We start from the raw sequence: 17,965 nt of genomic DNA on the forward strand, positions 1-17,965 counted from the left end.
TTACACAGTTTAGCGATATTCCTCTGAGAATACATCCATACTAAACATTGCTTACTGTATTTAAGTTTGCTTCTTACCCGGACTGTTAGCTATTTCCTGTAATTAATGGGAAGTGTAAACTTTGCTTGCCTTAAAGAAAGAATAAACATTGCAAATGAATTTGAATAATTGCAAAAGCCCAAATTTTGTGAAATGAATTATTTTTCTCTATGGCTCTCACCCTCTATCTATATGCTTGTGCATGTGTAAATAATGTTACAATAAAGTATATGTAAGTGGAAGCAGGGGGTACAGGAGTACTTGGTAGTTACAAGATAATTTCAAAGGTCTGGGCTTTACATACCAGGGATGTACTGTGACATTCAATGATTTGACACATACAACTACCTGTTCTTTACTGAGCTCAAGTTACATGTTATAAAAAAAGAGAACAAGAGCCCTCCACTGGTATTACTTTATAGGACATTGTTGTTTTTTCATGTATATACCATATTTATTTTATGCAATTCTAAAGTGCTGATACTCCAACTGAGTCTTAGTGTGTATTCCCACTTTTGCAGCCAAATTGGCATAATACCTATTTTATATTTGTTACATGTCCCCATTCACATAGTATCTCAGCTTATTTAGGATCCTCTTTTTTCCCCACTCAAAGGGAGGATATTTTATATTTTGCACATTACTCATCTATCATTAACAGATATCAAGAACTGGGCTACAAGCTTTTAGTACGGTGGTACAGAATCCCATCGGTGCTATGATGCCAGAAAAATGGAGGGTACCGTCTTGCACCTCTTCTGGAGCTGTGACAAACTTAATCATTTTTGATAAACTGTTAGGTCTATTATTAAACGGTTGGTTGATTTTGACCAAAAGTGCAAAAGTAGAAATAGGGATTCCCCTGATTTAGCTCTGGAGCAACTGCACTTCCAAAGTGCACAGACTTTTTACCTTTAGTAAATCCACCCCAATGACTTTCTCACTTCCCAGCCAGCTCACGACTGAAGCAGCCTAGGCAATGAGCTCCTTTCACATGGCTAGAGATGCACTATATTGCCAAAAGTATTGGGACACCCCTCCAAATCATTGGATTCAAGTGTTCCAATCACCTCCATGGCCACAGGTTTATAAAATCAAGCACCTACACAGGCAGACTGCTTCTACAAACATTTGTGAAAGAATGGGTCGCTTTCAGGAGCTCAGTGAAGTCAAGCCTGGTACTTTGATAGGTTGTCACCTGTGCAATAAGTCCATCCGTGAAATTTCCTTGCTACTAAATATTCCACAATCAACTGTTAGTGGTATTATAACAAAGTGGAAGCAACAGGGAACAACAGCAACTCAACCACAAAGTGGTAGGCCACGTAAAATGACAGAGCGGGGTCAGCTCATGCTGAAGCGCACAGAGTGCAGAAGTCACCAACTGTCTGCAGAGTCGATAGCTAAAGACCTCCAAACTTCATGTGGCCTTCAGATTAGCACAACAACAGTGCATAGAGAGCTTCATGGAATGGGTTTCCATGGCCGAGCAGCTGCATCCAAGCCTTACATCACCAAGTGCAATGCAAAGTGTCGGGTGCAGTGGTGTAAAGCATGCTGCCACTGGACTCTAGAGCAGTGGAGACATGTTATCTGGAATGACGAATCCTGCTTCTCTGTCTGGCAATCCGATGGACATGTCTGGGTTTGGCGGTTGCCAGGAAAACGGTATTTGCCTGTCTGCATTGTGCAAAGTGTAAAGTTTGGTAGAGGGGGGATTATGGTGTGGGTTTTTTTTTCAGGGGTTGGGCTTGGCCCCTTAGTGCCTGTAAAGGGAACTCTTACGGTATCAGCATACCAAGGCATTTTGGACAATTTCATGCTCCCAACTTTATGGGAACAGTTTGGGGATGGCCCCTTCCTGTTCCAACATAACTGTGCACCAGTGCACAAAGCAAGGTCCATAAAGACATGGATGGGTGAGTTTGGGGGTGGAGGAACCTGACTGGCCTGCACAGAGTCCTGTCTTCAACCCGATAGAACACCTTTGGGATGAATTAGAGCGCAGACTGCGAGCCAGGCCTTCAGTGCGTGACCTTACAAATGCACTTCTGGAAGAATGGTCAAACATTCCCATAGACACACTCCTAAACCTTGTGGACAGCCTTCCCAGAAGAGTTGAAGCTGGTACAGCTGCAAATGGTGGGCCAACTCAATACTGTACCCTACGGACTAAGACTGGGATGCAATTAAAGTTCATGTGCGTGTAAAGGCAGGCTTTTGGCAATATTGTGTATGCTTTAAAGAAAAGACTAAACTGTTCACATCAGTCCCTGAAGAAGTTCATATTCTAATTTTTCTTCAATGTTCACACACACTCTGTTCAGTTTGACTGTAAGACAGTTAAACTTACTATTACATCTTTGGGAAGTGATAGAAAGAGCATGTAAAGTCCATGCAGATAGTGTGTGGTGCAAATCCCACCCAGGAGGACTCCAGCATTCAAAGGCAAGGCTGCTAGCCACAGCCACTGAAAAGAAGCTGTGTTACATAGTAGGCTCTACACTATAAACAGGGCTTGACAAATTTGCTTTGGGAGCCAGCTAAAAAAGTTAGGAGCCAGTTATTTTAGCGTAACATGGGTGTCAGCGCCCGGGACTTCACGCAATGCGATTTGTCATGCGACAATCACAGCAAAACCACACCACAATAATAACGGAACCTGAACCTGCATTTTGCGATCCCAGCGATTCTGCTGCAATCTCAAACACCCAGCTGCCCTGGTTCACAAATATGTGATTCTGGATTTGTTTTGAAACTCACAGATTCGCATGACAGGCTAGATGTTTTGTATTCCTATTGAGCTAGTTCATACACATGCAATCCACATGCATTGTGTTTTGAGTGCCATTATGAAAAGGGTCCTTTACAAGTTTCTAGATGTGCTTTCTAAACTCACAAGCGATAGAGTAGAGTGGCATGCGGAGATAAGTGTTCATATAAGATTGCTATTGACAGGAGTTTTTTCATAGAAGGCATTTTCACATTGAAGTTTATGTGAAGTGTTTTTGCATTGAAATCTATAGTAGGCGTTTTCCCATTGAAGTCTATGGGAGGTTTTTTCCCATTGAAGTCTATGGGAGGCGTTTTCCTATTGAGGTCTATGGGGGCGTGATTTTCCATTGAAGTCTATGGGGCACTATTTCCCATTGAAGTCTAGGTAGCACGATTTCCCATTGAAGTATATGGGGCGCAATTTCCCATTGAAGTATATGGGGCGCAATTTCCCATTGAAGTCTATGGGGTGCGATTCCCCATTGAAGTCTGTGGGGCATGACTTCCCATTAAAGTCTATGGGGCACAATTTCCCATTGAAGTCGATGGGGCTTGATTTCCCATTGAAGACCATGGGGAGCAGTTTCCCATGGAAGTCTGTGGGGCATGATTTCCCATGGAAGTCTATGGGACGCGGTTTCCCATTGAAGTCTATGGGAGGTGTTTTCCCATTTAAGTCTATGGGAGGCTTTTTCCTATTAAAGTCTATGGGGCACCATTTCCCATTGAAGTCTAGGTAGCACGATTTCCCATTGAAGTCTTTGGAACGTAATTTCTCATTGAATTATATGGGGCGCAATTTCCCATTGAAGGCAATGAGGCACGATTTCCCATTGAAGTCTATGGGGCACAACTTCCCATTGAAGTCTATGGAGCATGATTTCCCATTGAAGTATATAGGGTGCGATTTCTCATTGAAGACTATGTGGGCCAGTTTCCCATGGAAGTCTATGGGGTGCAATTTCCCATAGAAATCTATGGGGTGCGATTTCCCATTGAAGACTATGGGGCGCGATTTCCCATTGAAGACTATGGGGCGCAATTTCCCATTGAAGTCTATGGGGCGTGATTTCCCATTGAAGTCTATGGGGCGTGATTTCCCATTGAAGTCTATGGGGCGTGATTTCCCATTGAAATCTATGGGGTGTGATTTTTTTTCTTTTCTACTGGGACATTATATTCTGACAGCAGATCTCTCTGTGACTGCAGCAGACTGGCTGAAGCCGGCTGATCAAGAAAAATTTTCCAGCAAGTTCGTTCAGCAGAAGTTGACCTAACAATCGACTTCTGTCAGACAGACATGGATTGAAATTTGTCTGGTCCCTGCTGAACTGGGCAAATTTGAATCCATCTATGGCCAGCTTTATCAAAGTGAATGTTTGTTTTGGAAAGTTTATATACTGTTTACAAAGTGAGTATTCAATTAGCTTTGTGAGTGAGGTGAGTTGATATTCAATGTAATATTTAGTCATGTTTGAAGTAAATTTAAAGCTGACATTTAATCTGCTTATTGTTTGCCTTTCCTGGTCTCTTTTTTCCCACGCATCAATACGCTAATTAAACTTTTAGATATGAATTTCCATTTTCGTTACATACCTTATTTTAGACCTAGTGACATTATCACTCCTGGGAGGAACTGGCAGTGGTACATAGCATCCTGAAAATATTGAAGTATCCATCACAAATCCATGAAATAAGAATCAGGTGTTCCAGATTAGATGACAACAATTAGAACCTTTGAGAACAATTTTCCATCTTGCTCTTTCGAATCCAGCCATCCCCCCTTCCCTAATCCACATTTGAGGGAAACCTACAGGCCTAAGACTGTATTGCTGTGGAGATCAGTGAGCCGTGCAGGTAGCTAGGTTGCCTGTGAGAACGAGGCTTGCAATGCCTGCATCTTCCTGCGTGTTTAGCATGGACTCCTCAGCTCCGCTCCCTCTCTTTCCTCCATGTGTGAGGCTGGTTATCTTTCTCCTTGGTGGAGTGCCCTGCTAGTTTGCACAGAACAATGCACACAGAGACTTACCATGTTGATCATTGGCCATTTTCTTCTAGAACCCATCTAGTGGTGGCTGATGAAATGGCAGATTAAGCAGAATTCAAGAGGTTCTAAGGGCTATTTTTTTAACTAAACCAATGGCTCCAATACTCTCACAGTGAATGCAGGAATGTGGGTAGAGCTGATGCACCCATGCACAGTGCTGGATTGACAGAGGACCAGATTAATATAGGTAAATGTTTAGTGAGGAGGGTGGGGCACAGCAAGTGGTAACATCTTTTTTACCTTAATGCAGAGAATGCAATAAATTAAAATGTTTATGCTTTGGAACCACATTAAATCACAGTATAAAAAATGCCACCCCTAGAACTTTATGTCATATACTAGTATGCACTGCATAGTAGCACTTTATGGCAGTCTTACTTGTCAAGTGATCCCCTCTAGCTCTGTGGTGCCAGTGCTCTCAGCTGTCACAGGCGCTTTTGTCTTCTCTCTTTCTTTCATCTGAGTTTGGATTTCTTGGGCATTTGATTGTAGTGATAGCATTGCATGCTATAAATGGACACTGAGCTGCACATATGCATCTCAGTGTACATAAACGCTGACAGGCAGGGATAAGCAGTTGTGACAAAAGAGACCAATTGGGTCTCTTCTCTCAAAAAAATCCTACATGTCACCATTTTGTTTAGTTTAAAAATAAGTAGTTAATAAGCCTGCAAATAGAGACTTCAGTAATACTGTGGTCAGATAAGTTGTTTTAATTGATCTGGCAGCCCAAATTTGTTCAACCATTATGTGTTTTCAGTAAACAGTTGTACATATTTTTTTAATATGAAATATCAATGATCTTTTTAATCAGAACTACAGAAATAAAAATAGCAAAGATTAGGACACTTCGTTTTTCAACATATTTTTCAATTGCTACATTGTCTTGCTTTATAAATAATGTTAAAATACAAAATATTGAGGTTTCAATATATTCATGTATATCCATGTGAAAATCACATTCAGTAATACCACACTACACAAGCCTTAGTCTGCAAACCCAACAGCCATGTACATTCCTACATAATAGGTACAACATTCCTAATGTTTACTTTATTTTGTTCCCAACATGTCTTCTAAGGCTTTTTCTTGAACGCAAACTATTGTGAATGGTGTGAAATGAACAAGTGGCATTTATGGTGCTCTTTGTTTACTAACATCTGGGCTTCCTTTATGCATAGTCAATGGTTGAAAATCTAGTGTGGTTTTCAGTGAATGACTCTTAGCACATTTGTATCTTCAATCAGCCTCTCTTCCCTGTCTGATAAGAGATTTCAATACATCAATCATTGCACAATAGGGCTCATGTGCTATGTCTATGCTGCAGTCTCTGTGTACAAGCACTTATATGCATTCCAGTTGTTTCTCAAAGAAGTAGATAATTTGGTAGTCATTCTACCTAAATATAAATATTTTGCAGAAGGCCTGTCCTAGGTACTTGTCAAGAGTGCTGATGATGTCATAGAAACATAAAAATGTGATGGCAGAAAAATACAGAGTGGTCCATCGAGTCTGCCCTTTTTTTGTGTTGTTTTATTTATTTTTTGGGGGGAGGGTGGTTTGTTTGTTTTATTTTTCTTTTGTTAACTTTTTGTCTGAGTATAGATCTATGCTTGTCAGAAGCATGTTTAAAGTAATTTACTGTTGACTGGCTCACTACATCTGCTGAAAGTTTATACCAAGAATCAACTACTCTTTCAGTAAAATAGTACTTTCTGAGATTAGTTTTGAGCTTTCCTCCAGTTAAGGTCATGTCCCCGTGTTCTTGATTTTGGTTTTGTGTTGAAAATACTGCCCTACTGAACCTTATTCACCCACTTGATGTTCCTGTTGTTATGTTTTATCCCCCAGACCTTTCACCATTTTTGTTACCCGTCTCTGGACTCATTCTATCTTATCAATATCTTTTTGTAAGTGAGGTCTCCAGGAGTGGACACAGTATTCTAAATGAGGTCTAACTAAAGATCTATATAGAGGAATCAGAACCTCCTTCCTCCTTCTCGTGACCCCTTTAGTGATGCATCCTAGAATTCTATTTGCTTTCCCCACTGCCTGGCCACACTGTTTGCTCATTTTGCAATCATCTGAAATAAGTACCCCCAATGTTGTACTCTTTCAAGGGATTATTTTATGCTAGGTGCTTTATTTTATATTTAGAAACATTGAACTACAAGTTCCACGTTTTTGACCAATCTTCCAGAAATGCCAAATCATGTCCTATGTTACAGACACCTCCAGGGATATCAACCCTAGTGCACCCCTTTGTGTCATCAGCAAAAAGACATACCTTACCCAACAAACCTTTAGTTACAGTCAGGTCCATAAATACTGGGACATCGACACAATTCTAACATTTTTGGCTCTATACACCACCACAATGGATTTGAAATGAAACGAACAAGATGTGCTTTAACTGCAGACTATCAGCTTTAATTTGAGGGTATTTACATCCGAATCAGGTGAACGGTGTAGGAATTACAACAGTTTGCATATGTGCCTCCCACTTGTTAGGGACCAAAAGTAATGGGACAGAATAATAATCATAAATCAAACTTTAACTTTTTAATACTTGGTTGCAAATCCTTTGCAGTCAATTACAGCCTGAAGTCTGGAACGCATAGACATCACCAGACGCTGGGTTTCATCCCTGATGATGCTCTGCCAGGCCTCTACTGCAACTGTCTTCAGTTCCTGCTTGTTCTTGGGGCATTTTCCCTTCAGTTTTGTCTTCAGCAAGTGAAACGCATGCTCAATCGGATTCAGGTCAGGTGATTGACTTGGCCATTGCATAACATTCCACTTCTTTCCCTTAAAAAACTCTTTGGTTGCTTTTGCAGTATGCTTTGGGTCATTGTCCATCTGCTCTGTGAAGCGGCATCCAATGAATTCTGAAGCATTTGGCTGAATATGAGCAGATCATTTTGCCCGAAACACTTCAGAATTCATCCTGCTGCTTTTGTCAGCAGTCACATCATCAATAAATACAAGAGAACCAGTTCCATTGGCAGCCATACATGCCCACGCCATGACACTACCACCACCATGCTTCACTGATGAGGTGGTATGCTTAGGATCATGAGCAGTTCCTTTCCTTCTCCATACTCTTCTCTTCCCATCACTCTGGTACAAGTTGATCTTGGTCTCATCTGTCCATAGGATGTTGTTCCAGAACTGTGAAGGATTTTTTAGATGTCGCTTGGCAAACTCTAATCTGGCCTTCCTGTTTTTGAGGCTCACCAATGGTTTACATCTTGTGGTGAACCCTCTGTATTCACTCTGGTGAAGTCTTCTCTTGATTGTTGACTTTGACACACATACACCTACCTCCTGGAGAGTATTCTTGAGCTGGCCAACTATTGTGAAGGGTGTTTTCTTCACCAGGGAAAGAATTCTTCGGTCATCCACCACAGTTGTTTTCCGTGGTCTTCCGGGTCTTTTGGTGTTGCTGAGCTCACTGGTGCGTTCCTTATTTTTAAGAATGTTCCAAACTGTTGTTTTGGCAACTCCTAATGTTTTTGCTGTCTCTCTGATGGGTTTGTTTTGTTTTTTTCAGCCTAATGATGGCTTGCTTCACTGATAGTGACAGTCCCAATATTTATGGACCTGACCGTATATCACTTACATATAGATTAAATAGAACAGGACCTAGTACAGAGCCTTGTGGTATACCACTAGTAAGTGGTCTCTTTCCTGAGTGAACCCCATTTACAACCACACTCTGGTCTGTATCCTTTAGCCAGATGCATATTCACTGGACCACCCAAGGGCTAACTCCTAGCTTGTACAACTTTTGTATTAGATCATTATGTGGAACTGTATCAAATGCCTTGTTATGTCCACAGCACCACCCTGTTTCATAATATAGTAAAAAAAATCCAATCAGATTAGTCTGACATGATCTGCCCTTAGTAAAGCTATGCTGCTGGATCCAGCAAGTTCTGTGTTTTTAAGTGATCATTGATCATTCTTTTCAGGAGTGATTCCATTAACTTGACTACAACCGATGTTAAACTCACTGGCCTGGAATTGCCAGCTTCTACCTTTCTGCCCTTCTTGTGCATAGGTACAATATTAGCTGTCCACCAGTCATGGGGAACTTCTCCTGTTAGAAGAGATTGATTAAAAAGATCTCGGATGAATACCATCAGGGCCCATTGCTTTATTATTCTTTAACTAAGCCAGTTCCTATGCTACCTCTGTCTCCGGAAATCCTAAAAATGAACCATCATTACTAGAGCCAATATGATTTCCCAACTTATTATTGTTAGTATAATTTATTTCCGAGAAGACTGAACAAACGTAATTGTTTAAGTGGTTTGCTACATCCAGGTCTCCCGGTTTTCATTTTAGTGCTCCCATTGTATTTTTTCTTTTTATCACTAATGTACCTAAAAATGTTTTATCTCCTTTCTTAATAGATTTAGCAATTTCCTCCTTTTTTTGTGCTTTCGCAGCACTGATAATGCGTTTGGCCTACTTTTGTCTATTCTTATACTCTTCTCTGTCCGCCAGAACCTCCTGTTTCCTTGAATCTCCTATATGCTGATTTTTTTTCCCTTTACTATCCTGCTTATCTCTTTAGTGAACCATATTGTTTTTGTCTTCCGTTTATTCTTACTAACTTGCTTGACATATAATCTAGTTGCCTCCAGGGTGGCAGACTTTAACAGTGACCACAGATTACTTACTCCTGTCGTTTTGCTCCAGCCTTTCAACTTAATTTTTAGAACTTCACCCATTTCAAAGACATCGGTAATCACTAGAACCAACATTTTCTCCTACCTCAACATTAGACAGTCAATCCCCATTTGTCAGTATTAGGCCAAGAATATGATCACCTCGGGTTGGACTTTTTACTAACTGTTTTAGAGAAAGCTCATTCAGTGCTTCCATTACATACCTGTCCTGCTTGTAATAGCAGTTTGAAAATTCCAGTTAACGTCAGGCATGTTAAAGTCACCCATAACCAAAACCTCCCCCTTCATTGCCATTTGAGTTATCTTATTTTTATCATCAGAAACTTTAATTGAAGTGACCACCCCATCAGCCCTGTCCTTAGCAACACAATTCCTCACATTTGTTTCAACCTGCTGGAGACAGAAATGCTCCTCAACAATTACATCTCTGCCCCCATTTCTCAGTTTAAATGCATGTCCAAAAAAGTCCTAAATTCCATACTAATAAGCATCATCGGCGCCCTTTTGTGAGAGGAATGCAGACCATCTCTTTTGTACAGATTAATGTCAGACCACCTGATAGCATCGTAACTAACATAACCAAAACCTTCAAGTTTGCACCAATCCTTTAACTAAACATTGAACTCTGCTATTCCAAGCACTTTCTCTTGTTGTCCATTATGCACAAGTAAGACCTCCGAAAATGTAACCATACACCCTATCTGTTGAAGGTAGTGTCCAAAATTCTGAAAATCCTCCTGTACAGAACACACATCATTCTGGGAGAAATGGTTTGGGCCAAGGTGCACGACGACATCAACATTATACTCTTCACTAGCTTTTTTGACAATTTCCAAAATATGGCTTTTATCTCTCCTAACAGTAGCACCAGGTAAACATGTAATTCCTTTGACACTTCCACATGATTATCTAAAGAAACACCTCTTATAATTGAATCACCCACAAGAAGATGACTTCTCCTTTTAAGAGACTTATCCACAACACTTGTCTGGAATGGAACCTCAGATAAAACTGTTCCTTTTGGAAAAGCAATTTTTTTTCTCAGGGTCCTCCTTCCTATGCTCACAATCAGTTACATTTGCAACCTTTGTATCTGCTTCTAGCTCAGAAAGAACACTATAGGAGTTACCCAGTGTCACACCAAAAGCTACCTGTTTATGGTCCACAGGCCTCACTCTTCCTGACCCAACAGTTGTCCACACTGCCCTTCTCCTGCGCAGTCTTTGAGGAAGAGGTGGCTTTTTGCAAGGCAGCTCAACAGAACAAATTGGCTTTGACAGCCTCCTGGTATCTGACTGCAAGGCACTAACCAGTTTTAGACAAGCAATGTCATCATGTAAAAGCAATTTACTTAAATTCAAACAGAAGTACTAACCAAAGATAGTTGTCTGTTTCCAAATTCCTGCTGTTTTCAAACCACTGCTGTTCAAACTATGCACCTTTGTCCTGCTGCACTTCCAGTGAGCAAAGTCTACAGAGTAAGGCCCCATGTACACGGGACACTTCTGAACAATGGGAACTGACTGCTGGAAAACGTAGGTTAAAAAACGTCTGTTTAGCTGTGTTTGCAGACCGCGTTTATGAGCGTTTGTGTTTAGAAGTGTTTTTTAAAGATAACCTCAGGAGACCTTCCAAAATGCCCAGAATGCACTAAAAAACAGTAAAAAATTAACAATTTCAGATATTTTGAGAGAAATAGAGCAGAATCAGAGAGAGCAGTATTTGTTGAGATTTTTTTGTGGTGTTTGGATGTGTTCCAGCTCATTTCTGTGCAGAAATTATTGCAGCAGTGTCTAACATATTTTTTTCTTCATGCAAAACCTCAAAGTATGGTGTGCTAGGTCCATTTGAGTACCGCGAAAATGCTTTGCATGCATTTTTCATGATGAAAAAAAGGCTTTGGACAGCATCTGGAAATGGAAAAGTTAAAAATAATTTTCAAAAACCTATAAATGCTGTTAGTTAGTTTTCTGCATTAAAAAAACAACTGTAAACTCAACTGCCTGTAAACGACTGTAAATGACGATGTGTACATGGACACATAGGAAAACATTAGGGTGAGTTCAGGGGCTGCTGAAAAAAACGCTGACCAGCTCCTAAACGTGAGTTTATCAGCTGCAGTGTACATGAGCCCTAAAGTCTACAAAGTTGCTACCCCTCTTAAATACAACACTAATTAGGCAACAATTAGGACAACAGGTCCCCTCTCTTACATATGCTTTGATTGATAACAACTGAAAACACCTAGTACTCAACACATGCTACTTGATAACACCCAGTACTCAACACCTCAGCAGCACAAAAACAATTACTCCAGTAGTTAGTAAACAATCACCAATAGCAACACAGTCACAATATCAAGGTTTAAAAAAGTAAACAGTTTAAGAAAAGCAACTAGAAATACTGTAAAGAATTTAGCAATAACTTAAATTACTGTATCCAGCTACTGCTGTTCAAACTATGCATTTTTGTCCTGCTGCAACTTCTGTACTGCTGCACTTCCAACGAGTAAAGTCTACAGAGTAAACTCTACAGAGTTGCTACCCCTCTTAAATACAATACTAATTAAGACAATAGGTCATCTCTCTTACATATATCCACCCCTTCTTCCCCCCTCATCCATTCATTGATGTTTTCCTATAGCTTCATTCAATGAAAAGTGATCTGTGAATGGAGGATGGGCAGGTGACTGAAAGGTATGCTTCCTCCATTCATGAATGTCTTTTCATTGCTGGAAGCTATAGTACAGATTCTGTGAATGAAGAAAATGGGCAGAAAGGGCAAGCATATTCAGCACTCTCAATTATTGGGGGAGTGGGTGGGCAGAGGACCTTGGATTTAAACTAGAACAGCATCCAGCAGCACAAGTGACACTTTTCATTAAATGTAAGTAATGTTCCCTGTGCTGATTTTGTAGAAAAAAAATCATTAAACGTAAGCTTTAAGCCCTTTGTATATCAATTTAAAGTATACTAATTAATATTGCATTGATACTGTGTTTGTGCATAACACTGTGTTTATATATGTCTGTAAAATGCAGTTCAGTTAACATGGCTCGACCCTTCTTAGTACTGTAGAATCAGAGAGAAGATTTAGCCAGGTGTAAGAGAATTTTTTTCTGAATCTTCTGCATTACATTAATTGTTTAAAATAAACACAAATTTACCTTATTTAACATGTTAGTAAATCAGCTACTCACTTTGCGTATTTTGTTTTAATTATTTAACTTAACCACACTTAATAAATCAGGACCATTTTCTCCTCATTTCACCATATTTTATATTACTTCACCTCATGTGAAGTGTATATTCAGCCAAAGTGTCTATGCTATCCTTAGCACCTTTGGAGAGATTTCCCCTCGCTTTCTTTCCTATAATGATAGCAATTTCAACATACATAAGTAAAATCTCCTGCAGCATCACAGATAAACAGAACTCTATCTGTGTCCCCACTGAGGAGACTCACCCCTCTACTTGTTATGTCACTATTGTCACTGAGACAGAAAAAGAGGAAGAATCTGAATTTTTTGAATAGTAATGCGAGCAAAAGGTAAGGGGAAATATTTGAACAGACACAAATGTTCTGGCAACAGCATGCTAAACTGGGAATTCCCCTCAATTTGAGATTTCCTCCCACTTCTTGTTGTTTCTACAAGAAAAGAATTGAAGATATATCTCCCCAGCGGGACATAGATAGCAAAAATAGGGCTTGCCTATTTATACACATTGAAGAAGAATTATCCATCTTTGTTTACATTTAGTTCCTAATGGGACAAAGTACATGTAGTGCTTTGTCCCATCTTTCTGGGTGCCCTAAAACACTGCCGCGATATTGGACAAGGCACCCTTCCTAAGTAATGTAAAAAAAATTGGTGATAATTCTTCTGCCTACTGGGCACTTTTACCCCCTTCCTGCCCAGGCCAATTTTCAACTTTCAGTGCTGCCGTACTTTGACTGACAATTGCGCTGTCTGGCAACACTGTACCCAAATGAAATGTTTATAATTTTTTTTTCACACAAATAGAACTTTTTTGGTGGTATGTAATCACCACCGGGTGTTTTATTTTGTGCACTATAAACTTAAAGTTTTTCTTTGTTTCTATTATAACATTTTTTAAACGGGTAATTTTTCTCCTTCACTGATATGCGTTGATGAGGCTGCAGTGATAGGTACTGATGGGCACTGATGGGCTGCACTGATGAGGTGGCACTGGTGGTCACTGATGAGGAGGCACTGATGAGGCTGCACTGATATGCAGCACTGATGGGCACTGATAGGCGGCAATGATGGGCACTAATAGGCTGCACTGATAAGCACTAATAGGCAGCACTGAGGGGCACTAACTGGTGGCACTGACAGATGGCACTAGCTGGCGGCACTGATGGACACAAATTTGCAGCACTGATGGGCAGCACTGTTGGGCATTAATTGGCAGCAATGCTGGGCAGCACTGATGGGTACTTTTGGGGCTGCATTGATAATCAGGGCCCTGATTATCAGTATATATTTCCGCTTTCACAGTTGCCGGTTATCGACAGTACTTTCCTCATGCTGTGACAGCATGAGGAAAGTACTGCAGATAACTGGCAAGTTTGTTTACATGGTGATAAGCTATGATTGTACACAGATGATGACATGGTAAAAGGCTGCTGTGATTGCCCTTTACCAAGTCTTGTGATCAGCTGTGTCTAAAGGACACAGTGATCAGACAGCAATGGGTGCATTCTGGGAGGACATCATATGACACCCTCTCAGAACTGGACAGAACTCATTCAGCTATAGCGCAGTCAAGAAAAGGTTAAAGACATAATGGGCTCCATTCACAAAAGCAACTCCCATGTGGTGTGTAGGTGTCCGGACACATTTTGCCTAAATATCTCATATGATCCTGAAACTGTCAATTGACTAGTACGTTTTATGGTATTTACTGCAAAACACACAAAACGCTCAGTAAATACCGCATGAAAGGGCGTTAAACTCAATTCACAGAAGGAAATACATAATTAAATGCATGCGGCAATTAATTAGTGGTCCAGGCATGCAGTATTTAAAGTGCAACTGCGCCTAAAAGGGGAAGTTCCACCTGTCTGCCACCCCCCTCCCCACTGACACATTTGGCACTTTTTGGGGGGGGAAGGGGGAGCAGGTACCCGGTTTTGACAGGTACCCTCTCTCACTTCTGGGTCAGATTGCAGCAGGGATCTGAGGAAGAAGTTTGGCCCCCTCTCCTAAAGCCAACAGCCTTCTAGAACACTTCACAGATCCTAGAAGCCTATTTACAGCCTATTTATATCACACATGCACAGTTCGAAATGGGCTATGAAGCTGCAAGGCTCCACTTCCGGTTAACCATACTGAAGATGCCAGCGCCAGCACCTGAAGCCAACTGAAGAATCGGGTCAGATGAAATCACTGCTGGACCCATGGACAGGTAAGTTACCATATGTGCAGAATAACTGATGGAAACTGACATGCAGATTTCACTTGCAGAGACATCAGTTTTCATGTGTGCTTCAGTGAGTTTTATACACATTGCAGATTCCTGTGCAGAAAAAATCTGTGATAATAGTGTTGTGTTGTGAGGCACTTAGAGAACAATTGATTTCATTGTGTCCTTGCAGAACGCGTGCAGAAAAACTAACATCTGTGCACCAAGGTGTGAACGAGCCGTAAAAGTCAGTTGCTACAGTATTTGTACCTGCTGACTTTTAATTTTTTGAGGGGGACCCGGAACTCCGCTTTAAGAAATGTAAAAGTATAAAAGGCAATTTTGAGTAGTTTCTGCCCTTTTGGATCAGTTCTGCACAGTAGTGAATAGAAACCTAGATATGGAAATATGGAAATCATTGTGGTTGATTTACTTAAAAAAATAACTAAAGGATTTTTTTTTTAACTTTTGGATAGAGTGGAGGTTATTAAAACGCCTTTCAGGTTTTTATTGCTGTTTCTGCCCCCGTTAGGGAGATTCACTCTCTCTATTTTTCCAATTCATTGAAAGTGAAATGAAAAGAAAATTCCAAATTTGGGGTTGTCCCCACAAAAAATAATAGAGGGGACATCATCTAGTAGGGACACAGATAGCAAAAAAAACAAAAACGAAAACTGACAGGGGTTATAACCCTCCCTTACTCTATCCAAAATGAAAAAAGTGTTGCCTATAGTTCTACTTTAAGGCAAATAAACTGGGTAATTTGCAAGTTGCTGCAGAGCTTAGTACACGAGGTAAAGCTTCACTCTAAAAAAAATACCCAACCACATCAAGGAAAAAAACTGCATTTTTGCTTGCATGTGATTGGACAGTCCATGTGCCTTTAGTAAATCAACCCCATTAGATGTAGTAAAATATACTTATTTTTGCCTGTCATTTTGCCAGATTTGTAGAGACTTTTTTGGGGAATATACAAGAAGAATATACATTATTTGCTGCAAAAACAGTAGGAAGAAAACAATAGGAGACCATAGAGCTAAAACCTCGCCATTTATTATACACTGCTCAAAAAAATTAAAGGAACACTGAAAACACATCAGATCTCAAATGGGGAAAAATATCTCGCTGGATATCTATACTGATATGGACTGGGTAATGTGTTAGGAACGCAAGGATGCCTCATCGTTTGATGGAAATGAAAATGATCAACATACAGAGGACTGAATTCAAACACCCCAAAAATCAAAGTGAAAAATTTACGCAGCAGGCTAGTCCATTTTGCTGAAATTTCATTACAGCAACTCAAAATGGTACTCAGTAGTTTGTATGGCCCCCACATGCTTGTATGCACGTACTTGTATGCATGCCCGTCCTGGGATATTTCCTCCCAGATCTGGACCAGGGCATCACTGAGCTCCTGGACAGTCTGAGGTGCAACCTGGTGGTGTCGGATGGACCGAAACATGATATCCCAGAGGTGTTCTATCGGATTTAGGTCAGGCGAGCGTAAGGGCCATTCAGTGGTATCAATTCCTTCATCCCCCAGGAACTGCCTGCATACTCTCGCCACATGAGGCCAGGCATTGTCGTGCACCAGGAGGAACCCAAGACCCACTGCACCAGCGTAGGGTCTGACAATGTGTTCAAGGATTTCATCCTGATACCTAATGGCAGTCAGGGTGCCATTGTCTAGCCTGTAGAGGTCTGTGAGTCCCTCCATGGATATGCCTCCCCAGACCATCACAGACCCACCACCAAAACAGTCATGCTGAACAATGTTACGGGCAGCATAATGTTCTCCACGGCTTCTCCAGACCCTTTCACGTCTGTCACATGTGCTCAGGGTCAATCTGTTCTCATCTGTGAAAAACGCAGGGCACCAGCGCCGAACCTGCCAGTTCTGGTGTTCAATGGCAATTGCCAAACTCTATGGTGCCAGGCAGTGAGCACAGGGCACACTAGATTACGTCGGGCCCATAGGCCACCCTCATGAGGACTATTTCTGATTGTTTGGTCAGAGACATTCCCACCAGTGGTCTGCTGGAGGTCATTTTGTAGGGCTCTGGCAGTGCTCATCCTGTTCCTCCTTGCACAAAGGAGCAGATACCAGTCCTGCTGATGGGTTAAGGACCTTCTGTGGCCCTGTCCAGCTCTCCTAGAGTAACTGCCTGTCTCCTGGAATCTCCTCCATGCTCTTGAGACTGTGCTGGTAGACACAGCAGACCTTTTGGCAATGGCACGTACTCCTTTGTCCTGTGCCCTGCCTGCATTTTTACTGTTCTTTCTGCCTGGAAACTGAGAAAAGTCCATGGCGTCCAAAAAGCGTCCCTTTAGGTCAAAAGCAGTTTTAGACCAGCTAGAGAACAGCGATAGTAAATTAGAACTACTTGCAGAATTGAGTGTTAATGATTTGTGGGGAAATTCGTCATCAGACACTGAAAACGATTTTGCGACTAAGCTCAGTGATGTGCGAACTTAGCGCTATATTTCAAATTTCAGTGTTTTTTGTTTGATTATATTGGTGAATTAAATTTATTATTATTATTATATTATTATTTTTTATGATTATTTATTTTGTTATAATTTATGATTTCGTGTTTCAAATTTTATCATACCTGGGATGTTTACTAGACTCTTGTTCGGACAGATTTCAAGTGAGTTATTCCTAAAAATTACAGGCCTAAAAAATTACATATTTCCATGCAAAATAATGTACCCCTTTCAGCACAGAAATATGGACATAATCATATCTCTAGGGAGGTTAATTCTATGCTCTGATTAAAAAGTGTTCTTTTAATTTTTTGAGCAGTGTATATACATTATACTTACAAAAAATCACAGTGTACATAAAGCATCTAACACCTCGCCGATGTCATTGGGCAGGGTCAGCGGCCAGTGACATAATCACGTAATTCCTTTCCTACTATCGCTGAGGAAAGGCTGGGCATTCCTGCGAATTTTGGACTGAATGAATGTGT

The 17,965-nt window shown here is 40.8% G+C and overlaps 1 protein-coding gene across 3 annotated transcripts in view; it reads left to right on the plus strand.

The window, feature by feature from the left end:
* The window catches only part of RELN (reelin), a 547,755-nt gene that overhangs the window by 110,667 nt on the left and 419,123 nt on the right, over nt 1–17,965 (plus strand). The window lies entirely within an intron of this gene.

This window comes from Staurois parvus, unplaced genomic scaffold (assembly GCF_062004578.1).
Source record: "Staurois parvus isolate SC_StPar_1 unplaced genomic scaffold, SC_StPar_1.0 ptg000019l, whole genome shotgun sequence".
Lineage (NCBI taxonomy): Eukaryota > Metazoa > Chordata > Amphibia > Anura > Ranidae > Staurois > Staurois parvus.